The sequence below is a fragment of the Haliotis rubra genome, unplaced genomic scaffold (genome assembly GCF_003918875.1).
Source record: "Haliotis rubra isolate DU_JTF1 unplaced genomic scaffold, ASM391887v1 Scf234, whole genome shotgun sequence".
Lineage (NCBI taxonomy): Eukaryota > Metazoa > Mollusca > Gastropoda > Lepetellida > Haliotidae > Haliotis > Haliotis rubra.
Window position 1 is genome coordinate 1367787 of NW_025766381.1, and position 12599 is coordinate 1380385.

At 38.9% G+C, this 12599-nt stretch overlaps 1 protein-coding gene across 1 annotated transcript in view; it reads right to left on the reverse strand.

Moving 5' to 3' along the window:
• LOC124278283 (sodium-dependent serotonin transporter-like) overlaps positions 1 to 12326 on the reverse strand; it is a 57381-nt gene extending 45055 nt beyond the window's left edge. The window contains exon 1 of the mRNA XM_046714009.1: positions 12139 to 12326. The gene's annotated coding sequence lies outside the window, so the exon portion shown is untranslated. The remainder of the gene's footprint in view (positions 1 to 12138) is intronic.
• Positions 12327 to 12599: the final 273 nt, after the last annotated feature.

The following is a 12599-nucleotide window of genomic DNA, read 5'->3' on the forward strand; positions in this document are numbered from 1 at the left end:
CGGGATTTCTACATCTCATTGTGACATCAACATAACCCAATTACTCTTGTCAATCCCACGCCGAATAAAGGTCTGATATTCTAGAAACGTGTCACTTGTCTTCTTGGCAACAATATTCCCAGCTACCAAATGTGTGATAAACAAGAAGACAAAAAGACATTTTTATGTGTTTTGTTTTGTTCGGCTCTCCTCCTACTCAAAAACACGAAATGTGTCAGATTTATAGAATTCCTCTTAAAATACATTAAAAACACATGCTTTATCCTCGATGATGAGATTCATTCTTGCAATCCTAAGAAGGTGCACCGTTAATCAAATCCAAAACGCCTGTGTCCAACTGATGTAAAGCTATTTAAAAGAGAGTAACAGTTTTAAATTTTAAACATTGATATGATACAAATCAACTCATTCTATTTTTCGGATTTCATATCTTTCAAATGGTTACTCTGGAATATGAGAATATGCACTTCTGTACAAGGATTTACCGTTATTTCTCTGAATGTTTTAACGCACTTGTTGCATGTTGTTCTCTCCGAGGTCCGCGCAGTTGTCAGTTCTTATGCGTTGATCCGTCGTGACAGCTGCTATGTACAAGTTTCTTTATCCCCGTGCTGCTATCAAGTTGTTAGAGGGCCCCACCTTCAGCCGACCCCCTTTATTCTCTAAGTTGTTTATTTCACATATCAATCAAATGTATCACAACGTGCAAAACCGAAATGCCGTACCGAATCAACCCGAGACGAAGATAGTTTGGACCGTTTTGTACAAGACAGAGTTAAACTATAGCTTGGGAATACTCTCCATTACCCCTGATATGTGACAGATAACATACATACATTTTCGAAAGAGGATTTTGAAATTTGGATCGGGAGTTTAAGTGTGTCATCATTCCTATCCAGCTATCGAGCCTTGAAGGATTGAGTGAGTGAGTTTAGTTTTACGCCGCTCTCGGCAATATTCTACCTATATGGCGGCGGTCTGTAAATAATCGAGTCTGGACCAGACAATCCAGGGATCAGTATCATGAGCATCGATCTACGCAACTGGGATACGATGACATGTGTCAACCAAGTCAGCGATCCTGACCATCCGATCCCGTTAGTGGTATCTTATGATAAGCATAGGTTGCTGAAGATCAATTCTAACCCGGATCTTCACGGATCCTTGAAGGATTGACGTTCATGATATCAGTGATTGTTTACATTCAGAAACAACCACTGATATACCAAGTGAGTGAGTGAATTTCGATAGATCCTCACTGTTCTTCGTCAAGATATTTTGTCGTCTTTTAACCTGTCTGAATATAAATTATAATGTAACCGAACATAATCAGCGGAACTGTTTAAGAAATGTTTAAGAAACAGGGCCGTGAGAACGGTTCGTTTCATCCGAGATATATAAAGTGATCATATAGTGTACATCACCAACCACCTCGGGATACATAGACAAACACGAGTACATATATACCTACATACATTGTACATTTGTATAGCGCTAATATCTAGAAGTGGGTATTGCAGAGAATATTCATATTGCGATATATTGCGATAGCATATATTGCGATGTGTATTGCAATATATTGCATGAAGTATTTTTAAGCAAAAAAACTACTTATAATCGAGTTACTGCTTGATTTATAGAGCAAAAACACAACAAAGTCACTATGCTTGATTAAGCGTTAGTAACAACCTTTAATCATGATAAAATAAAAATGTGAATAATATTTGGCACAAATGAAACAAGGAAATATCCGAAGATTTCCGAGTGTTACGACGTTTTCCGAATGCAAGTCAAATACCGGTTTTCGATCAGCGTATCGCAATACGTATCGTTTTCATGGCTGAACCGGTAAATACCGTTAAACTGGTTATATTGCGCAGCCCTACTAATATCCAGTCTTTAGAAGACTGCCCAAAAGCACTGATGAGCTCGGTATGCAATGCTGAACAAATGAGTTTTTAACCAGGAGTTGAATGTGCTGCACGTCTCTACTGATCAAAGAGAGGGGGATAATTTGTTCCACAAAGTTGGACCGACAAACTGAAAAGACTTATCACCAAATGTCTTGATCCGGCTGACCACTGTCTGGCACGTGTCGTTGTGATGACCACAGATGACGTGTTGGTTGATATTCTTGCACAAGGTCTGAGAGGTACACTGGTGCCGTAATGTGCAAGGCTTTGAACATCAGTACAGATATATTGTACTGGATACGTTGTACATAGCTCACATACAGGTTCACTGATATACCCCTCCAGATTGCTCGACAACTAATAATTTATATATTTTTCGATAAAATTTTATTAACTCACATTGACAATTATGGTATTTGCTGACCCACCTGTCAAATATAATGAATCGCAATAAAAACCTGATTGAATGAGTCTCACGTGTTCATTGCCATTTTTCACATGATGTCACAGTTTTGTCCCCAAAATATTTTCACCATACTTTTCTCATCCATACATTCAAGATTCGAACGATGTATCTGTTCGCGGTCGTTCGTGACTTACAAGTGGGTTACACCGCTAACGTACAGTTATCTCCCTTTATCGGACATCAGGGATGTTTTCGCACTCTTCCAGGGAATCCACTGCACATTCTTGCTGTAGATTCGTCGATGCCTGACCCTATTTTCAGTTTATATTAAGCAAATCAAGTTTATTTATAAAATTAATCTATCGACTTGTATTGCAGCTATACCTATTTTTCCAGACTAAAAAATATATCCCCTTTTCTTCAATTATTCCATACCGATAGATATGCGCAAATTTTACGCTGAAATATTCCTGTTGATATAAACTTACAATAATATAATTTTAAAGTTATATTTTGGCTCTCTTTCAATGAATAACACGTCTATCGAGACAATGTCTGATACAAGACGTAAAACAAGCAACAGACAGAAGAGATCCAATATTTAGATTAACGTGAAGGCCAAATTCCATACTACTCCTTCCCTTGTTCTCTGTATAATCTAAACTTGTTTATCCGGAACCTTTTACAGTCACTTGAATCTAATCGCAAATTTATGGAATTATATGAGGTAATGTTATAATAAAAAGAAGTATTTAATCGAGGTATTTACTGTACATGTGCAATGACATACCCTTGCAAAGAAGTTTAGGGAGATCGAAATTACTTCGAGATAACAATTGTTCAGGGCAGGCGGAGTGCTGATAGTTGCAGTACTAGAAGTACTGGCTATACCATAAACTAAATCATTTCAAGCGAGATTATCTGAGTTCGAGTTTACGGTTTTTCACTGTTGATATGTTATGGTCACGTTTTTGGAACATTTAGTTTCATGTTCATTCCAACTTTAAAATAGGTAAAACTTTTGTCAAGCCGATATTCCCGGTAGGTGATACGCTTGTAACACGCGACTAAATGGATCGAGGGCTCGAAGACTTGGTTAACAGTTGCTCACAATGTCAACCACTGGATTGTCTGGTCCAGACTCGATTAATTACAGACCAAACCGAAACATGAGTTTCATTAACCTATTCAGACAATGACCTACTTTTCAGCCGATCGAATTTTCTCGTGTGAAAGTGAAATTAGACATCATAAACAACTATGGTGACACTGAATTCCAATTCCTTGTTTCATAAAAAAATGGTATTTACAATTGAATTTTAAATTTAAATTTTAATAACATCGTATTTCCATATTTTATGGCGAGGTGTAGGCAGCATGACCTTAACTAAGACGTCACAGCCTGCCCCAGTTTGATGAGGTCGTAAAAAGATTCACAGTGCATCTGGTTACACCTGTTATGCGTTGTTTGCGCTTATTCAGTGTAGTTCTGTAACGCACTATATGATTGATATAATATCTATTCCGTACCAGAACGCCAAACTTTTCTAGCGGCAGAGCCTCGTTTTGAGATTTCCACGATTTCCAGATTTCAGTTCGTCAGAACACGCTGTACGACAGAGCACGCTGCACGACGTGTTTGCAAGGATTATAAAGAGCGTAGTGTTGCAATATACAAGTGCTTAGATGTACCAAATAATACTGATTAATATTTATGTATCCAGTTAAATGAATTGGTCTCAAAATTCTAGACTGGTTATTGTACTAAGTTGCGCAATAGGACGAAACCCAGTCAGCAGGAAACGAGACTGTTGTGTAATCAATGTTTTGACTTGCGCCGTCATACAGCTGGAGTGCAGCTTTAAATACAAAGCAATCCTGATCGATTTGTCTGTTAGCACAAAATAATCAGGATATTGAAAAAAGTAAAAGAAATCTTCAAAAAAGATATTTAACAGTTAGCTTGAACTCCAGTACCACGCTATGTATTTGTGAAATCAGAAATCATCTCGTCTCGAACTACAATGATTAGTGAAAACGTATACATGCATGTCGAATTATTAGTGATTCGAGACAAGAGGCATCAGACTACCGAAACATCGAGTCAAAAGTATTGTCAATTTGATGTCAACTGTTTACAGTTAAATATTTAGGTAAACAAAACTGATTTTCATGAGATTCTGATTTGTCGGTTTTCATGGTACCATGGATGCTTAGCAGTACGTTTAGACATTGTGATTTGTTTATTAGATTATATTACATAATTTTAATTGCAGTTACGATTGTTTCTCAATACTCAACTAAAACGGTTTGGATCGGGAAACAATGCTAAATAAGAACAAATAATCATAGTCATTAACTCGCGGGCTCTGCAAACGCGCGGACAAAACAGACAAATCCAAGACAAAACAGACCAATCAATGCGTGAAATAATAAACCAAAACGTCATATTTGTCCGATTGAGCAAGAAACCCTACATTCGCAGCGTCTGGCGAACATAATATCTGTAATTTCTTTACACAAACCTGGACGTACACCAGTAACAAGCAATAGCACCGGGGGCGGCACCGCACTTTCTACTCGCACAATTCTGACAAGAAACGTTTTTAGCTACGGGCCTTCCTTGCAAATTAGGAACTACACAAAGCCCTACATAGAGGCACGAATCAACAAGACACACTTCCTTGACCCTGGGTCAAAAGTCATTGGGTTCATTTCCAAATGATGACCTCTGACCGCAGATTTTTACACACGTTTGAAGTGAAACTGCTTTTTGCATAACTGGGATTTTTTTCAGGGAGAGCTACAACGATGTTTCTGCTGTGAAATATGTATTAATATGATTATGTGTGTATTTCTTTGTCAAACTCACTCCACGGATTACTAAGTATAAAATCATCTGATTTATCTTCTTTTAGTTATTTCAAGTCGCACAGATAACTAGCCGAAAATGTACGTACAAACGCCGCAGCGCGTAGACATGTAAAAGATATATTTTTTTCAAATTCATTCCGTTTTACCCATCCATGGAAGTGTATGAGTAATTGGAGGTTATTACAACAAATATTTGAGACACCTATCATCTGGCCCGTAAATTTGCACATACTGAAGTACAAAAGAAAGCACACGCCTGATTTTGGGGGGATTGTTTTGTTTTAGGATATATTTGTTTTGGCAACGTGTACACTGTTTGTGACCTGTAAGTCACACTCAAACATCAAAACACTTTTCAAAATATTTATGTTTTTTGAAGGACATCATGTGTGCAGTACGTAAAATGTATTGAAGTGCCTGTCTACATGCATCAAATGGACTGTTTGTGTCTTTCTCTGTTAATCATTAACACGTGGAATTGTAAATGATATACAGGTGTATGTGAAACATTTCTATATTATTAAATGATATAATGCTTATATGCGACGGTTTTTATTGCATATTTAAGTTTCATGACCTCCTACAGTTACGGTCGAGTGTACATGAAAGACTGAAATATTTAGAAAACAGACCAATCAGTTCAGTAGTAGTCCACTTGACGAGCGCTTTAGAATTATATTTCAAGGATTTCTGTGAGGATAAGTGTACTTTTTGGCACAGTAAAATTATTAAATTTCAAAGTACGGATGACTTTGAAATGTTAGAGTCAAGATTGCCAGATAAAGTATTATGGCTGACAACAAGCTTATTTCTGTCTTAAGAGTTTTAGACTTCTGACATGGTGAAATACACGCGCATTACTAAAATAAGGGGAAAAGTTTATTTCATAACATTAAGAGAAATTCTAAATATGAGCGGGTCATGACATAGCATGATTATATCACTAGTTTTACTGTCTCTATCTATATCTACCAAAAAATCAAGTTGGGTCAAAGAATTTCTCATGTTGAAATGTCAGAAAAACGCAGAAACCTCTCAAGTTGTCGTGTCCGTACATATTTTAGCATTATCTGCATGTGCAGGTTTGTTTATTTGGCCGGAAAAAGAAAGAGCACAGCGTCTGTGTATTATGAAAATGAAAATTGAAAGAAATGTTGTTTAATTTGCATATGATTGTGTCACTCATTCCTGCAACAACACAAAACATTCTCTGCCTGATAATTTTGTGTAAAATACATTAGCTGAATGAAGATTGGGGGTAAAAGTAAATTTGCACCCACATCAACCTTACTAGGTTTGAAACGATGTGAAACTGGGCCGACAAAAGCTCATTTTCATTAGTAACCGTACAAACATGCAGAAGTATTATCTGGCTGTTGTTCCGATATGATATATTTTCAGCTGTAGGTTCCAGTATGGTTCATGGTTTGGATATGATACGGATAACTTGTATATTTTCATCTGCAGGCGCCGGTATAGTTCATGTTTTGGATATTATATAACTTAAGGGGGTTTTTTTCAAATGAAATTCAATTATATATTTGAATCAGCTGAGAGATATCGTGTTTGAGTTCTCATCGTTCGAGTGAGTGAGTGATTCAGTGAGTGAATGAGTAGGTGAGTGAGTGAGTGGGTGTATATTGCTTAACGTCGTATCAGCAATGTTGCAGCTATTCGCGGCGACCATCGTTCAAAACATGCACGTATTGAAATAAACAGTTTTTCTTATGAACACATCTGATATCTATTTGGACTTGCTCATATGATTTGTAAAATCTTCTGACCAAAATGGAAATGATTGATCTAATTTCGAAGTGTACATTCACAGAGTACAACCTTGCGACTCTCAGACACACCAAGATTCTCAAAAGAAGCATTACTTCAGCAATATAGTTTCCATAGGAACATTTTATCAACAGTATGTTATCATGCTACTCTGTGCCAAACCAGTTCGATTTCTGACATGGGTACAATGTGTGAATCCCATTTCTGGTGTCCCCCGCCGTGACATTGCTGGAATATTGCTACATTTCTGGTGTCCCCCGCCGTGATATTGCTGGAATATTGCTACATTTCTGGTGTCCCCCGCCGTGATATTGCTGGAATATTGCTACATTTCTGGTGTCCCCCGCCGTGATTTTGCTGGAATATTGCTACAGTTCTGGGGTGAGAGCGCAAAACAGCTAAGAGCAGCGCAAAACATACTCACTCACTTTGACATAATAGCAGTGGTACTTTGTAACACCAACATCAACATTGTGTCAAGATGTGTCAACACTATGTCTCCAAATAGTAACAATATTTTAACACTATATCAACATATATCAGGAATATGCATACATCATAGTAAGGCCATATATGAAGATATTCTTGTTTTTAATTACTGCCCAACATTACGAATTTTTTCATTTTTATATTATTATTTTATTTTTTAACCTTGACTCTCAAAATGTGCATGATTGTTTTACTCTTCTAAGTTTTGACTTTCTATCAAAGAAAATGTGACTGTAAATAACTACAACAATCAAGGGGATAAAATAAAACAAAATGTAAAAATATAATCCGCCCGCCCGATCCATATCTTTTTGAAAAAGTGATGAGAAACAAGAATATTTTTTTAGCCTAATAATGTGCCTTACTACAATGTATCAATAATATGTCAACAATATATGTCAGCAGTATGTCATCACCATGAAAATAATATGTCACACTATGTCAAAACATGTCATAAATATGTCAGCATTTGTCAGCAATATGTCACTTAGTCAACAGTATGTCAAGACACCCGTGAAGATCTGGGTGAGAATTGATCTAGATGCGACTAACGGGATCGGGTGGTCAGGCTCGCTAACTTGGTTGGCACATATATTTATATCCCAATTGTGTAGGTCGATGCTCATGATGTTGATCATTGGATTGTCTGGTCCAGACTGGATTATTTACAGACCGCCGCAACATAGCTGGAATATTGCTGATTGCGGCGTAAAACTAAACTCACTCACTCAAGACTTAGACAACATTATTCAATATTAAATGTGGCAATAATATGTCAACACTATGACATAATCTGCAAACTCTATGCCAGAATGCCTCAACAATATTCTAACACTATGTCCAAATACATGTATACAAGTATACCTATTCTGAACTAAAATTAAGTTATCGTTAGCGGCAACCATGTAGTTTTAACGCAGGATTAATTTGTGACAATACACATCCAGCTGACTCCTCGCCAAATACTGGATTAGACAGCGCTGATGACTGAGTGAGTGAGTGAGTTGAGTTTTACGCCGCACTCGCAATATTCCAACTATATGGCGTCGGTCTGTAAATAATCGAGTCTGGACCAGACAATCAAGTGACCAACAGCATGAGCATCGATCTGCGAAATTGGGAACCGATGACATGTGTCAACCAAGTCAGCAAGCCTGACCACCCGATTCCGTTAGTTGCCTCTTACGACAATCATAGTCGTCTTTTGTGGCAAGCATGGGTTGCTGAAGACCTATTCTACCCCGGATCTTCACGGGTCCGCTGATAACTGAATAAACACATATTCGGGCGGCTCATTTCATGCCGGAATTGACAGCTGCCGGATTGTAGAGCTCTTAAATGATGATAAATGCACTAGCCACAGACGGGACTGAGATTTTATGCCGGTGTTGACAACTCGCCGGATTGGACAACTGCCGGTTTTGACAGCTTCCGCTCTATGTCATCACTTTGGCCACTCTAAACACAAAACAATATCAATATTAACACTTTGCACATTGTGTCCGCACTGTCAGTGGTTTGCTACTATGCCACGCAATACCACAATGTGTCAAGACTTCGTCTTCAGTATATCCAAAAGCTACCGCTATCTTAATAGATTACGAGGTAGATACCGCCCAACACAATTTATCATCCACATCCCTTGTTAAGAAAGAAACATCTCTCCCAGCAGAAAATGGGTACCCGATGGGATACGTCATGTGGCTATAACCTTCTAGCGCTTAACAGGCAGTTTGGGTTATCAGGGGTTATAATGCACTGTGCTTGGATTGTTAGCGCTATGAGCATAAGTAGTGTGGAGTTTGGCGCTATGTAAATGGACACATTATCATTATTAAATTATTATTATTATATTATTTATAATTATTAGCCTTGTGGTTAAAGCTTTACCTCGTCACGCTGAAGACCCAGGTTCGATTCCCCATATGGGTGTCCCCCCGCCTTGATATTGCTGGAATATTGCTGAAAGCGGCGTAAAACCCAAATCACTCACTCCTCACTAACTCTCTCAACGACAGAGGTAATGTAGTTTAGCCTAGTTGTCCGAGTGTTAGTCCGTCACACATAAAGCACAAGTTCAATTCTCAAGGGTACAGTACGTGAAGCCCCTTGGCATGTGTTATCAAAGAGCGGCGTGGACTGAAATCACTTTGATCTGATAAACCAGATCCCTCCTACGCGTTTGCTCTCTTGTCTGCTGTTGGTAGACATTAAAGGTACAATGTCGCCCATTTTCGACAATATTTTTTGCCTATATAATATATATCAGGATTTATCATCTAATGGAGGGTGTTATCGGTGTCCAATTCTGATAACTATGCAAATTACGTCAATCTGCGAACTACTTTCTCAAAACTCCATACACGCCATACGAATCCTAAAAGGTTTTAACATTTCATTGATGACGTCGCCGCGAGTTTACATTGCGTGGACGAGTTTGTAAACAAACATGTCTGCCCCCATTATCAAAATTGGTGATTCTGTAAGAATTGATGACACAGGTTCTGGAGTCGTTACTGCAGTAATTGACTTAAGAAAACATGAAACGGAGTACTTCGTTCAAATTGAAGGTACGGAATATGAGGCACGAGTGACAGGTAACAACCAAGGATTTCGATCTATTGATCACAACAAAGACGACGAATCGATTCCATCAGGTATCAGAAACTGATATTGATGATTTGATTACCCGCAATGAAAATAGAAACACTACCAAGAAAACCCCGCCTGATTTTGTTGTTCTTTTTAGACAGAAAGATCATATATAAGGCATAAGTTATGTTTGCACTGTATTAGCGACTAGTCACAACCATATGCCGCCGTCATAAACGACCTTCACCTTGGTGTACGGCTAAGTATTCTTACGCGAATGCTCGATTCTCTTCATTTACTATTCACAGTTTGCTAAGGATCAAGTCATTGATTCAACGGAACACTATGATGTGGGGTCACATTTGGTTTAAATACCTAAGCCTATTGTAAGCATGGATCCTTTGTTTCAGTATGTCACTGCATCTTGTGGATCCCATACCTGCTATTGACAGGTGTTTTGTACTTGTCAATGACTCGTTCCATGATTTGCAAAATGGTTGATTGGTGCCATGAAAACCATTTTTTATGGTTACTCATGTATCAGGTGCATACGGTTAGCTAAAGTGGCTGTTTTCCTAAAGATGTGTTACCATATCATTATTTATCCAGTTTTAAATGGATACAATTTTAAATTATAAATCTACGTTTAAGTAATGTTGCGATTTTTTGTGATCCTTAGCAAAATGTGAGTAGTATATATAAATTCACATTCGATTTGCTTCTTTTTTAGAGTATTTTTTAAGAATGACATTTTATGATAAAGAGATCATTAACCTCGTGTGTTTCCGTATCATTAATATCAAATAGTAGGAATAAAAATATGTTAAAAGGCTCGCATAATACAATTTGTATTCCTAATATATGATATTAATTTGCCAAACTGGTTTCAATCACAAGTTGAGCGTATGATATTCGTAAAGAGCGCTCCAAGGGACATAACTCTATGGTGTGGTGTGGTGTGGTGTGGTGTAGTGCCTTTAAGCGTACAGTCCAATCGAAATTGAACGGGTTTTCGTAACTCCGCGGTTTTAATGTGTTTGAACGATGTAAGCAATGTGAGGCAATTCAGTGCTTCTCCTTGAAGTCATGCATTCGCGTATTGCGTATAATAGTATAACATTCACACTCTCAAGGAGGCAAACAGGACTTCGTTGTATGAACGTGAAACGACATCATTCGTCTTCGGGAATATCCTACATGCAACCATATTTGTTTTACTTTAGTTATTGTTTAGTTAGTTGTTGACAAACTAGCAGTGACCCGAAGATTGAGATTAGCTGATATAAGGGCTTACCGGCCTTTCCGCGGAATGGTCCTGACCCTCAGACATCGCCAAAACAGACATCGGTGGGCAAGGCAAGTATACAGGTGGCAAGTCCGAGATTGGCGACGTGTTCTCTTTTCCGATGAAAGCCGTTTCACCCTTTACAAGTGTGATGGCAAAGAACGGGTATATCGTCGACGAGGGAACGTTTAGCAAGGCCATGCATCAGAGAAGTTCATCCATTCGGCGGGGGTGGAGTCATGGTTTGGGGCGGTATCTGTGGAGACCAGAAGACCCGTCTGGTTGTAGTGCAGGGCAATCTCAATGCACGGGGTACATCGGACAGATCCTACAGCCAGTTGTGGTACCCTTCCTACAGAATCAACCCCGGGTGTACTCCACCACAACATGACAACGCGAGACCTCACACTGCCAGAGAGACTCGCTACTTTCTGCAACAGAACAATGTTGACGTCCTGCCCTGGCCAGCTAGTTAGATCGACTTTACGTTCTGAGTACACTTCCCTCGAAACAGTTGAGTTGTGAGAACGGAGAGCGATATCATTCGTCCGTCGGTACATATTCTACATGCAGCCATACTTGTTTTACTTCAGTTATTGTTTAGTTAGTTGTTGACAAACTAGTTAGATCGTCTATGCGTTCAGAGCTTATTTCCCAAGGAACGCATTATCGTTGAAGTAAAGTATTCAGATCGAGGCAGATCTTAACGTACCGCATGTATGTCGGTAAAATACGGGGGTCATGCTGTTGACCTTGAATGTTTACCTCAGAATTAGCGAACCGCGACGACTTACTTGTTGGACGATGTCCGTCTGACTGCTGGGGTGCCCTGGTCAAACTGGTGACCTGAAATGCAGGTTCTCCTCACTGGAGTCCAAGACCACACACCACAATATCGGTGATTTGGGGAGACACGGGCGTGACGCGCTGTCGTCTGTTGACAAGTGCGCCTTTCACAGAACCTGTCGTAGTGTCACCTCGATCGGCGGAGACCATGCATACATAAGTCACGTGACTGTAAGGGGTATTTTGATGGATGGGGGCCATTAGGTGGGGGGGGGGGTGTTTGGATAGACCTGTTGAATTGACAACAGTTTGGGGGCAACCTACAAAATAGTACACAATACTACAAAAATAATGGCAATGTACTTTTGTACCAGTGAGCATGTATTTCTTGTATTGGACTGAGATATTCAGGCTATGGACAGAGGATAGCAAATGAGAGTGTGTAATTTTTACATCGCACCATTTCAGT